At 37.0% G+C, this 14,635-nt stretch overlaps 1 long non-coding RNA gene across 1 annotated transcript; it reads left to right on the top strand.

Moving 5' to 3' along the window:
- The first annotated feature begins 347 nt into the window (after window positions 1-347).
- LOC126829690 (uncharacterized) lies at window positions 348-6,672 on the top strand. Its single transcript, XR_007683494.1, has 3 exons — window positions 348-698; window positions 1,062-1,200; window positions 5,599-6,672. It is a non-coding gene; the product is annotated as an uncharacterized LOC126829690 (long non-coding RNA).
- Window positions 6,673-14,635: the final 7,963 nt, after the last annotated feature.

The raw sequence follows: 14,635 nt of genomic DNA, 5'->3' as shown, positions 1-14,635 counted from the left end.
ACAATTACCAGGTTCACTCGCAATATTGGGTTTGGCGACCGGATAAAGAGCTGTTTGATCTCCCATACACTGCATGGCGTATAACCGTCTTCATTAGCCCAGTCAGAGCAGAACAGTGGGACGTTAATCCCCATTTTATTTCATTTAATTTGACTAAAATGACCTGCAATAGACTGGTGTTTTTCAGGTTACGTTGGTATAATAATATACTGGTTATTTTAGGACCCTATTCAGTATGTATCTACTGGTTATTTTAGGACCCTATTCAGTTACCTGTCATTCACGAGTAAATGTTATATTTATATCGTATTGTATAGTCAAGTCAATGGTTTGATTTTTCAAGGTCGTCAATAAAGGTGGGAAAAAATCAAATCAACTTGTCGATGAAGTGTCTATGCAGTTAAGTAAAGGAATCAATCAAGCCAACTGGTCGTGGAAGTGTCTAGTTTAGTAAAGGAATCGATCTAGATAACTGTTCGTGGAAGTGTCTACATAGTTTAGTAAAGGAATCGATCTAGCTAACTGGCCGTGGAAGTGTCTATATAGTTTAGTAAAGGAATCGATCTAGTCAACTGGCCGTGGAAGTGTCTATATAGTTAAGTAAAGGAATCGATCTAGTCAACTGGTCGTGGAAGTGTCTATATAGTTAAAAACCATGAATTCTGTTATTGTTTTAATTCTACTTGGGTGCATCACAGGTTAGTAAGGTTTCTTTTGTGTTGTTAAAACAGAAATAATTGTCTAACAACAAGGTTAAAGTCATTGCTAAAACTGATGTAGTACTATGGTCTTTGCAACCATATTCTATCTTTAATTAATTATTAAATTCTAACATTGTAGAGAAGTCATGTATCACCTACTCAAAAGATTGAGTGGTTGACACCTCTCTCCACGTAGATATGTTGTATAAATACGGACGGACGGTCCACTTGCGCAACCTAATTTTAGCGGTCAATTCGTGTATGTAAGGTTTCCTGGGACACGCGTAATGTATGGAACTTTGCTTTTCTTTCCATAATATAAGACAATTTGAAATTATACTTTATATGGTTTCTTTACAGAATGTCAAGTTGAAGTGTGCGAGGAACGATCGACTTCTGGACGTTCTTCGTGCATGTACTGCTCTGATGATTGTTGTGGTACAACGTATTATAAGTATTGTTGCAGTTCCAGCTACACTTATTACAGCAATAAAGCAGTGTAAGTATACATCCACGGTTCAGTGTATGATGCCGTCAATCTTACGGTCAGTCAACAATTGGCCTGTGTACCTGGGTTTAACGTCCACTCGACACCAACAGGGTCATTTCGGGACTATAACATGGTTTAATTTTATTTCAATAATTTTCGACCCTACTCCTTGTCACGTACAACCGGGGATTCAAAACAACGCCAGTTGACTCAATGACAGGCCTTATGATACAGCGCGCACGTGCTAACCAGTCGACCCCCCCCCCATTACTTGATAAAAGAGCATTACATATATATACCCACTCTATAAGTATAGGTATTGGGGTAGAGATGGTTCAGATCAACCATGAGGCGTTTTCCCAGAACAAAAAAAAACAACAACCCAAAACAAGAGAACATTTCAGGGCCCTTGTTTCACAAAAACTTGAATCGCCTTAAAATCGATTTAAACTAAAATTTCTCCCTAACGTAAGATAGATGAGTTTAACAAAACGATTTTAAGCAGTGTTAGATAAAACCCACTAACAAATGTCTTAAATAAAATCATTTTAAACTTAGATGCTTTTAAAATTCGACAGTCGTTTGAGTTACAAATATCATATGTTTGTGACAATAGTTTCTGTTATCCAAAATACCATAAAACTACTAAATTCAAGCGATTTAGTTTATCGATACGCATTATTTCCATTGAAGCCTGCGAGTAAATGAAATGTCAAGATCACGAAAGCAGTATGCAAGTTCAAGGCCAACCCTCCGGTACATTTCGAAACGAATAATAGGCAATAAATTCATTTATTTCATCTCTCTACGACTGTCTGACCATGTATAAACATTGCGACAACGTCTGAAACTCTCCCCATTGATATTGTAACCGTTAGTTCAACCTGAAAACAGTTTTCAGTTCCGAAGCGTATTTGCTTACACCCTAAGTGCCCACACTGGGAATGTGCTCTGTGCGGAAGAAAGCAATTTTAACTAAAATCTATTAGAATTACATTTTAAGTTACAATCGATTTTCTTGAAACGCATATTTTTTTTAGCTTAAGTTATTGGAAATATGTTACACTACAGATAACAGAAGATCAGCATAATTGATAAAACCTTTATTAAGAACATGAAATAGACATAATTCGGTAGGAGCTCTATTCCAAGTCGGACTTACTGTCAGTAAACGCCTGCTTATATAGCGTTCAACAATTAGGGAAGATGGACAAGAGTCATCACCATATATGGTATTGTTTATTTATCAAATTATGATGTCTGTAATTACACTGCATATTTCCTTGGATGTCATTGTCAGGTCATATTACGATACATTGACCACTACAACATTCTCTTTGAAGTTCTGCCTAGTGTTATACACATATCATGTGTAGCTTGTAAAGGACATATTGAATTAATTAGATGTTTAATAAGTTCGTAGGGAGTCCGTGCCTTAACCAAGTTTATACAGAGGTGAAACGTCAAATCTAGCAAAGTTCATAAAGTTCATGAAGTTCTATGCACCTAAATGATCGTTCAATTTGATGAAAAGTATAAAGATCACCTTGTCACAAATAGGACCCTGTTTTGCCTGGCTAAGGATATTGTCACATTATCTATTGGGCATGACTTGAAAACCGGAGGAGTACAAACAACTAAAGACAAAAAATAATGGGCGAAATCATTTACAATTTTTTTTTTTTTTTTTTGAAAGTTTTTAGTCGTCCATGTTATTTGGTTATCGTTACCCCCCCCCCCCCCCCCCCGAATCCGAACACGAACACTGACAGTCTGCTAAATGAGGTATTCATTTGTTTCATTGGTTTTGATTACAGCTCTGACGTGACTATATATGGTGCTTTGTTTGGTACTATAGCAGGGGTGCTGATTTTAAGCTTAATAATATGTGTTTGTTGTGTCAGTTTTAAAAAACGGTCTATTGGTAGAGTTTTAGCAACGAATCCATCGTCAAATGTAGCTACTATTTCCTATGGTGAGTGAGGGAGTGGGGCGGCAGATAAATGGGGTTTAACGTCCGCTAGACACAAACTAGGTCATTTCGGGACTTACATATGGTTTATTTTTATTTCAATAATTCGCATGCGCGTAGGGATCTTTAGCAATGGGTGGAAACCGGAAAACCCGGAAAAAAAACCCACGAGGTTGGACAGGTTACCCTATTCCTTGTCACGAAGTGCTCACTCCAGGTTTCATATTTTCAGCCAATTTTTCATTTTAATTTATTAGCCATATTTTGTTTCCGCGAAAAAAAAAAAAAAAAAATCTATTACAATTTTTCAGCAATTTTTATATGCATAAGCACATACACTATACATATGATATTACCAAATTCTTATCTGCTTTGCAGACGCCCATGTTTTGAAAGCGTTTTCAACATCTGGGTTTGTACGACTTTAGTAACGATGGTCGAGGCTAGGCCTAAAATTCAAAAGCGAATAGAGAAATTTTACTTACCTTATCATATAATGCCCCTTAAAGATTCTATGTTTTTTCGAAACTGTTCTCGGTCGAAAACTTTTGAGGTAGCCTACATGCAGACCTATTGTAGAAATGAAATGAAATGAAATGGGGTTTAACGTCCTACTGTTCATCTCCTATACTGGGCTAATGAAGACGGGCATACGCCATACAGTGTGCTATGAGGGAAATTTTGCCCGGGCAGCGGCACTATCGCCTACTCTTATATCGAATTCCAACTGCCAGGGGATCTTTTACGTGCATTCCAGTTTTTCGTCTCATCCGAAGGACTAGACAGCTGTCCTTGTCAGGCCCTCCGTCCACCTATTGTAGAAGTTGATATCGCTTTAACATTCAAGGATGTAATATTAGATGGACGAGAGCTGATCATGTCAGTATCATCTGTAGACATGGAACATTTTGGTGGTGATATACTAAAATAATCTGACATTCTTCTATCGGACGTTGACGAAGGCTGTTCAGTTTTTCGCTTACGACAACCCAAAGTATATATACGCATTTATAAACTGTAAGAACAAACCTGGCTTCATTTATTAACGGTACGGGTGTAACAGTACACCTCGTTACTATACGCAGACATCCAAACACTAATGAACCGAGGTGTGATGCTCTGTGCAATATTCTAGGATTGAGTCGCAAGTTCGTTACTACATGTATACCGGAATAACCAACAAATTCAACATACAAGTCTTAGGGTTCAATGAATTATCTTTATATCCTCATTTCAGTAATTGACAGACAATTTTAATGTAAGTTGAGTATTACATGTATGATGAATATCACGTTGAATACCCAAATATACACACATGAAACCTTTTTGACTTCACCCTTTTCCGCAACGCACAAATGTGGGTGCCATGCTTGATCCCAGGCGAAAGACCACAATTTACAGGAGTAACTAATTAAGTACACACACAAATTCGATCTAAATACTTCTAATCATAATATTGATTAACTGAATAAATATATACGTGTTTAATATTTACTCTAAATATATAAAATATGCTAATAAACATATCTATAGTTCGGATATAAAATATAATTAGGAAACTATAGAATGGAAACAACTGACGCTCCCAAATAGCTACCTCTCCAGAACACAGTACAACACCATACGATCTATACTTGACTATGCATTCATTCAATCGCAACACTACGGCAACAGATAAAGATAAAGCAGGGGTCATAATCCAATAATCCCAAACAAATCGAACGAGTATAAAAATTGTGCACAGTGTAAGCCGTTTTGAATATAAAGAAAACAACAAAAATGTCGCGCATAAGCGGCGAATCGAAACCACGCCTCCAGTTGACTCGGGGACAGAACTGATGATCAAGCGCACATGTTTAACCATACGGCAACCTCTCCCCTCTATGGTGAATGACATTTACAGAACAAAGTATTAAAGATACATTATGGGAGATTAGATAATAGTTAAAAACTGGATAGTGTAAAGGGAATTTGATGAAAATTTCAGTCAAATTGATCCACCCTGAACCGAGTAATTAGCGATAGAATTTTGGCCTAGCCTCGATCATCATTACTAAAGTCGGTACGATAAAAAACAGTCTCGATTATCCATTTTTTTTATTTAATCAGAAACAGCAGACCGGGTTCTAATCTAGTAAATATCACAGGCTAGCGATGACATCGAGAGTTGATTGATCATGGTCAACATAAGTTGATTAATGGTTAATTAATAATTTAGATAACATTTCAGGCCTAAAGAAAGACGTGCGATAGACAGATTTAGCTCTTGTATAATTCATCTTTAAATTAAAATATATTAAGAATTCAACATTTTTATTGGCTGTGATTTACAATTTTAGTACAATTTCAACCAATGAAAAGTCAGCATTACTAAAATATTTTAGTTTATGAATAAGGTAACAAAGCGTCTATGAAAATATGTATTTATGTTTCAGGCCAGCCCTCTACAATTTCCTATAATAATAACCCGGTGGGGGTAGGCCAACCACCACAGCCCTATACCTACTCAAGCCCGCCACAACCAGCAACCTTCAATCCAGCTTATCCAACACCAACTTATTATCCACCACCGTTACAGACGACGAACCCCACATTCGCAGAAACACCACTACCTTACATGCCCCAAATTCCTGGATCAGTATACCCGAATAACTCACAACCAAACGATGCGTCGCGTCCACAAAACCGCTTCAATAACCCTACTTCGTCAGGCCCACCAAACAATGGGCTTACGGGTAAGGTACTTCTCCGTCTTGGAATTATGGGCATAAAAGCAGTGTCCTCGGCCACTTCAGAAGATATTTACGACGGCCAGGAATTATCTGAAACACTGAACGGCGAATAGCGACAAAGTGCATTTCTGTTGTTTTTGTTTTTGATTTTAATAATTTTTTATGTAAGTAGCTACTACCGATATTTATATGGGGGTCACTTTAGAATGTAGACAAATTATAAATAGTTTCATAAGACTTACAAGCTAGCTTTAGTAATGTTATTGTAATCATCATAGCTAGCCGGAGCACGAGCACGAGCACTGGTATAACGTCACGACTCGTCTATAGAGAGAGAAATGGAGTATAACGACCACTCAACACAAACTAGGTCATTTCGGGACTAACATATGGTTTAATTTTGATTTCAATAATTCACTTGCGCGTAGGGGTCTTAGGCAGTGGGAGGAAACCGGGGGACCCGGAGAAAACCCACGACGTTGGACAGGTGACCCTACTCCTTGTCACGTACAACCGTGGAATCGAAACCCCGCCAGTTGACTCAATGACAGATCGTATGATACTGCGCACGCGTGCTAACCATTCGCCCCCCCCCCCCCCCTCATCTATAGATGAATGCCTTGCGCTTAATCGAACCTACATACGTCACAGTATTAATTATATTCAAAGTAGAAATATAAACCCCGGTGAAAAAATGAAAAAAACCTATATATATTGTAAGGATGTTTCCAAATTTTCAATTAACTTTTTGGGTTATTGTATATGTTATAATATATTATGTAAAAATTGCTATTGGTGTTAGTTTATGTAGTAAATATAATAGAGATTGGGTTTAAAGTCCACTCGACACAAACTAGGTCTTTTCGCTAACAAATGGTTCAATTTTATTTCAATAATTCGCTTGCGCGTAGGGTTCTTGAGCAGTCTGAGGAAACCGGAGGACCCGGTCACGTACAACCAGGGATTCGAAACCACGCCAATTGACGCAATGGCAGACCTTATGATCCAGCGCGCACGTGCTAACCACCCAATCCCCCAGTAAATATGTTACAAAGATAAACTACACACATGAGACTGTTATATGTTATTATATAATTATGTTAGACAGGTTAAACTTGAATAAGTATATCATAATTTGTTTGCAGAGGATACATGTAAAGATACATCTGTAACAGCATTAACAACTAAAGCTCAATGTGGTTAATTTAAAATTATTATCGCTAAATGTTAGAGGTATGCGGCAAAAATTTAAGCGCGTCAAACTATTTATCTGGCTAAAAGAGCAGAATAATGATATCGTTTTCTTACAAGAAACACACATTACTAAACCTGAATAAAATCTCTGGGGAGGCCACATAGTCTTCTCACACGGTAAAAGCAACTCGGCGGGCTCAGAAATCATATTTCGAAGATACATGTGATGTAAATATTGTTAGTTAGATAATGGACGAAAAAGTTTATTATACAATAATATAAATAATGCCATTTAGATTCTTATAAATACGTATAACCCGAATACCCTTTCTGGACAATATAAATATTTGTCCTGTTTATATGAATTAATGTTAAAACTAGAAAATGATTTAAAATACCTACAGCCCGAATATTAATGCTGAACAATATCAATATTTGAATCGTTTATATGCATTAATGTTAACACTAGAAAATGATTTAAAATTTGATGCTTTTATCTTATGAGGCGATTTTAACGGCCGTCGATGTTGATCGGACAGGAGGCAATTATAAAAATCAAGAACAACTTTAAGGACAATATTAACAAAATCATACACAGTTTTGGACTGATAGGTATATTTAGAATAAAAAAAAACCTTGTTTAAAAAAATTCACCTGGAGGCAGCCTAAATCCCTTATTCAAAGTAGGATTGACTATTGGCTATTCACAGATAATATTCAAAACTATGTTGAAGATTGTTCAATAAAAGCTAACACAATCAGTAACTACCTACTCAGCAATGATACTAATATTAAACATTTTCGCAAATGTACGAGGGAAAGGCAAGACAAGAATTATTGTCAATATTATTATACTATTAAAACAAAGTAGGGGATATTTGATTTTGGGGGCATAATACTAAAATATGCAAATGACTACGAAAAAAGTCACTATAGAACCTAACAGAAGAAACATTTCCAGTTACATGTGACACCCAAACGCACCAATAGCTACCGCATGGAATGCAGGTGATGCTTGGGATCATCATGGGGGTCCAACCCAAGATTTGCACGACTCTGACTTTGAATGTTACAGTCATTGTGGCATTGAATTCCAGGGTGGAAACATCAGTTTAATTGTTTTAGTGACCAGAAAACAAATTTTGATATGCGTCGGCTTACCCAAAATGAAAGGTTACGTGCCCTTGGCATGCTACAGATCGGCACAACACAGGCGGTTGTGGCGCGGACGATGAATGTTTCTCAGTCTGTCATAAGCAGGCTATGGTCCAGATACCGTGATACACAATCTGTACAGGACAGACCACGCTCAGGTCGACCAAGGGCGACAACTCAAGCCCAGGATCGATTTATCCGCACCTTGGCCTTGAGAAATCGTGTCATCACAGCAAATCAGATCAGCGCTCGTCTTCAAACAGACACTGGTGTGAGAGTGAGTGGCCAGACGATTCGGAATCGACTGCATAGGGGTCACCTTCGCGCCCGACGTCCTCGCGTGATCCCTTGTTTGAGAGATCATCACATTCAGGCAAGACGTCGTTGGTGTAGGGATCGTCAACACTGGGATAATCGACGCTGGAGCAATGTGATGTTTTCAGATGAGTCAAGGTTCACTGTTGATTTTTTGGACAGACGTAGGAGGGTGTGGCGTCGTCGAAACGAGTGCTTCCAAGACGTTAACGTCATCAGACATGATCGATTTGGGGGTGGTTCTGTTATGGTGTGGGGAGGCATCACTGTTGCTGGAAGAACGGCTTTACATGTTGTTGCAGGGCGTGTTACAGGCCAGTACTACCGGGACAACATCTTGGCAGTCCATGTTGCACGACGTCATGGCCGCCGTTTCATCTTCCAGGATGGCAACGCAAGATGTCACAGGGCCAGGATCGTTACAGGTTACCTCCAACAACAGAACATCACCACATTACCTTGGCCAGCACTGAGTCCCGACCTCTCCCCCATCGAGCATGTCTGGGACATGCTTGGACAGAGGTTACGTCAACGTCAACAACGTCCTGCCAATGTCCAAGAACTTGCTGCTGCGTTGCAACAGGAATGGGACAATCTGGACCAAAATGACCTTAGACGTCTCATAAGGAGTATGCCACGTCGGATCAATGCTTGTTTGGCAAACAGAGGAGGATTTACCCGTTACTGACTTGGTTGTGATGCTGTGGTAACTTTGCTGTTTGACCCCGGGTATCATTTTACCCTTATAATGGTCAGTCTGTGCCTTACTTAGTCTAACGATCATTTGGAATAAATCGATGAATGTGAACTTCATTTCATTATTTGTTTCTTCGTCAGTTTCATTAGGTGACTTTAATAACACTTAAAAATCAAATATCCCCTACTTTTTTTGAATAGTATATATTAAACTGTCAATAGCCGACCTTCCGACAAGAATTATTATGAATATATCAAACTGTCAATAGCCTAACTTCCGAAAAGAATTATTATGAATATATTAAACTTTCGATCAGGGGATGGGGAAACGATAGGTGCGGACTTCGGGATTATATAAAGTTTAAAATGAAATCTAATACTATCATTTATTGTAACCGGAAGCTAAAAGGAAAAAATTCTAGGACAGATGAAAAACAACTGTTAGATAACATTAGTAACTCAGGGTATCAAACGTTACTCAACAAACTAAACATAATATTTGAGGACGAAACCCGTGGAGCCATTCTGAGATCGAAAATAAAGTGGGGAAGGAGAAAAAAAATTTTTTTTCCCTAAAATTAGAAAAATAGAGTCAGAAAAAAAATAAAACAATTGTTAACCATATTAAAATGATTCAAGGTGACCAAATAATTTCTTCTCCTGGACAAATATTGAAAGAAATTCATAATTAATATAAAAAAACAACTTTATGCATCGTGTGATAAATACCTTAATGTAGAAAAAACGAATTTACCAGCATATATCAAAATTTGACAAAACTTCATGATTATCAGAGTGATATTTTATAGGGTTACTCTATTGTATAATTGAATCAACAGCTAAATTTGTAAAGCATAGTCATACCTTTGCTCATTGTTGGGCTAGATGAGAGTAGGTGGTATACCAAGCTAATTTAAGCGTAAAAAGAACACCTAAATATTTATATGCCGAGACAGCCTCGATTGTCTCCCCTTCATAATACCATTTTTCATATCCTTTTAACATATCTCATATTCTAAATACGAGGACTTTTGTTTTACTTAAGTTAACTTTCATACCGTAAAATACAATTAATCTTCTTTTGTAACTTTCCGACTTTGTCTCCGACTGATACTCTGTTATGAGCGTTCAGTAAGGCTAAAATATGAAATATTTAGGACATCATTATTAACAAATTCCTGAACAATCATCGTTTTTCCCCATTTCCAGTAATTCATTCAAGAATAATGTAAAAAGTAATGGGCTAATCATACACCCTTGTCGTGTTCTGGTACTACAACCCAAAGTACTCTGACAAAGTCAGTTGATCTGACTGGACACAGAAAATAAAATGAAATGAAATGGGGTTTAACGTCCTATTGTTCTGCTAGATGACTTTAGCTGAGAATACATGGAATTAATTTCATTGTACTTAATTACATTATTCTTTAGCAAAACAAATTTCAAACAATATCTGGTCGAACATTGCCGTACGCCTTCGAGAAATCAACAAATGAACAATTGCCTCTACCTCGCGGCTGGAAATGTTCGCTGGAAAATCAGACAACCGATCACAAACTGTTTCGTCGTTTGTGGCTTAAAGAAATTGAAGTGTTCCTGACGGATGTACATGTTTGCGCGTGTACAGGTTTTACAGATCAAGTGGCACTGAGCCATAAACACATGATCAGCATGACTACACGTGCTAAAATTGATTACCATTATATCTTTTAAATTAACAATGGACGGAATTTCAGAATTGCATATGTACACATATATAGATGTTTAGTATGGCATTGTTCGACGGATGCGTCTCTTCACTGTCAACTATCTTTAAATGACCACTGATTAACATCTTTTCTTCCACGATGGTTGGTTACTTGAACGTGGTCATTTGAAAATAATCGTTGGTCATTGGTGAATAGTGGCTGTTTTGGTTAGATTGTGCCATGCCAGCCAATACATTTATACACTTCCCTGCGACTAACTACAGAATACAATTGACAATAAAATGTTGTTTGCTTCAAAAAAAAAAAAGAAATACACCAGTTACGCCCCTTCCCTAAGATGAATGTGAACGTCCAATTTTGTCACAATAAGTTTATGGTTTTTAACAAAAATAACACATTGTTGATAATCGATGGTCATATGAACTCTTGAAGATAGTCGTCGGTCATCATTAACATAAAAATCGCATGGAAAATACTGATTTGTACACATTATCAGAATATTGTAGCACAGTAGTGGGTTTAGTGACGGTCAGTTTGTTTCTTCTGACATATACTTGAACAAATGTCCTTCATAACCTCACCTAGCAGTTTTAGGTCAGATACACCAAGAAGCAGCTACATACTGTTTAAGATGACATAGTTTTCAACATAGGTAAAATGACCACTTTCAGATAACTCACAAAAAATTTCAACACGATTTATTCACTCCCAAACGACTGTAGGATGTTAAGTCGACCACTTGGCCTATCATACCTGAACAATATCGAAATTTTAGTTTCACAACAAATTCGAGTAGGAGCGTTTTGAAATTTTGGCAAAAAATTGTCGAAATATTGCAAATTTAGACAAAAAACAACAATTTCCAGTTATTTTTACACTGCATAGCGTGACTTCTGTCGCCTAGGGGTCCCCATAGACCAAGTATGATTGAATAATTGCTGACCCCCAGGTTTATGGGGTTTTTTTTTCAATTTTTGCATGGTCCTCTCGCGGACGCGTTCTTGAATCATTTTAACAGAACTCAAATTTTGACAAAATTACGAAAGAATATTAAGGTGTAGAACATAAGGCCCAATCATGTTTACAGAAAATCACATAACTTTAAAGGGTCACCTTTTTACGGTTAGAATTTTATTTTGACTTTGTATTATAAAAATATAGCTAGAATAAATATGAAGCTTTGAAGTTCAGAATGTTGTGGATACATGAGCTTAAATAACTACAAATAACAGAAGAGGTCTCACCCATTAGTCATAATACGCTGACTATGATACAGAAATCGAAAATCCAAACGCTAATTATATGTGTACTCGGATCTCGTGGTTAACTTGGTTTGACTAGAAACGTTTTAGTTAACAATTTTTGAACACATTTTCTGAATTATCACAACACCGTTATTTTATCGTTTACGACTTGTTAATGCGATACATAACAGAGTTATTGGTTGGATTTTGAAAATACGGTCGACATGTTCAATGGGGTATACGGGAGAACCTGATTGAAATTCAGAATAATTTAGTCCATTGCTCCAATAAGGTTATATGATACGTTCTCTCCCCCTGCCCCCACCCTGACACAGGCGCCCCTTACACCTTCACCCATTCCCTCGTTGGTAGGAATGTCGTCTTTGAGTTCTTTATGCAAATTTGTTCAAATGGAGTTGATCGGTTCAATCCATGGAGGCATTTCGGGATGGGCTTAAATGTGACAAGTTGAATTTGTTCACAAAATTATTCGTACCACACTTAGTTGAATTCCACCGCGTTTTAGTATTATGTAGATTTGTTAAAAGACTTGGGCAAATAAACAGTTTTGTTACTCTTCCCAAACGTTGTTCAGATGATGATTATCCGGCTTTGTGGATAAATGAGTCCAGGGGAAGAACGATCTAAGTCACAGTTTTGTCTTTTCGCATAAAAGGCAAAACAGACTTTTGGACGGGAATGCTTGACAGAACAGAACAACGAGTGGGTTTAATTACAACTTCAAAATGATGTTTAATACGAATCATAATTACCAGTACAACAACTAACTTCCACTTTTCAGCCAAATTAAGGTCAAATAAAGGATACGATGGATGTATTTGTCCGGGAGGCCATTTCAGAAGGGCCTTGGTTCGATGTGACTCAGAACGTTTTTACCTGGAAATTGGTTGTTCCACAGAAAGCTTATACAATTTGCTACCAGATGACGCCATTAACTGGGGTTCGTTGAAAAAATGACTTTGATCGTTCTTCCCCGGGACTCTTCACCTGTTTTCCAGGCACCTGTAACTTAGCGCAGTAGATGCAGAACTGTAAGGCGTTACACCCTCTTTCATTTCATTTCTTATGCACATACTTGATAGACCCTAAAATCAGGCAAAATTACCACAGTAAACACTAATCAATCGTTTTAACAAGACGTGTCTATTTTATTGCCGTGACAAAGGATCTTTACTCTATGGCCAGGCTGTATGGCGGTATATTAGATTCAAAATTCTAACATGCTATCGTCTAATTTCTTACTTCTACTCATGTAATTTCTAACTTCCATTCATGTAATTTCTAATTTATAACTTCCATTCATGTAATTTCTAACTTCCATTCATGTAATTTCTAAATTAAGACAATGTATAATCCAACTTCTTTATTTGTTCAGTGTAAATTTTAATTCTGTTTCATCTTATTTCTATTATTAAGGCGAAAAATGTCCCTCATAGCGCACTGTATGGTGTATGCCCGTCGTCAATAGTCCAGTTCGGAGCAGAACAGTAGGACGTTAAACCTCATTTCATTTCATTTTCTATTTCAAATACAAGCTAAACAGCATTTTGTTCATTTTTTTTAAGACAAGTGCAGGATTTGGATAATTTTATTTGATTTTTGTTTACAGTTGAGCCAATTAATATTTATATACTGTTAGATTATATTAACACAGGGAACAATTTTATGGATACACAGTAACTGGGTTTAATACTAAGCGAGGTTTCGACGAGGATACTCTCGTCTTTATCAAGCCTCTCTCTCTCTCTCTCTCTCTCTCTCCAAATTTCAACACTCCTTCCAACATTCCCCCAGACGAAGAATGAGTCTTTTATATCAACATAATGGTCCCGACCAGGTGCGCAATCACCAAATGAGAACGCAGTGGCGACACCAAACGACTTCATAATGATGGTTGCTAGGCAGAAGTGTAAAAATTAAGAAGACATTTTCGTCAAAATAATAGAAATAAGATGGAATAGAATTAAAATTTACACTGAACAAATAAAGATGTTGGATTATACAATGTCTTAATTTAAAAATTACATGAATAGAAATAAGAAATTACATGAATAGAAGTTAAAAATTACATGAACAGAAGTTAGAAGTTAGACGAAAGCACGTTAGAATTTCGAATCTAATATACCGCCATAAGGCTGTAGTGTCACACAGTAGACTATTGTTTAGTCATACACGAAATTGATTTTTTTTGTACAACAGATCATGTCGATTGAACCTTAATTGAAAAAAATTAATAAAAATATATGCATGACGTTTGTCAAACTTTCAATGAAATAAAAAAATCCACCACACACACCTGTATAATAAAGGTCATTTTGACACTTTATTCAGGGTTTCAATAGATGACTATTGATTGTTGGATTTGATTACATGTATAGGTAACACGAGTATCTCGCTGTAAAAAAA

This window comes from Patella vulgata, chromosome 8 (assembly GCF_932274485.2).
Source record: "Patella vulgata chromosome 8, xgPatVulg1.2, whole genome shotgun sequence".
Classification (NCBI taxonomy): Eukaryota; Metazoa; Mollusca; class Gastropoda; family Patellidae; genus Patella; species Patella vulgata.
The sequence above is the reverse complement of the archived record's forward strand: the minus strand, read 5'-3'. Positions and strand labels throughout refer to the sequence as shown.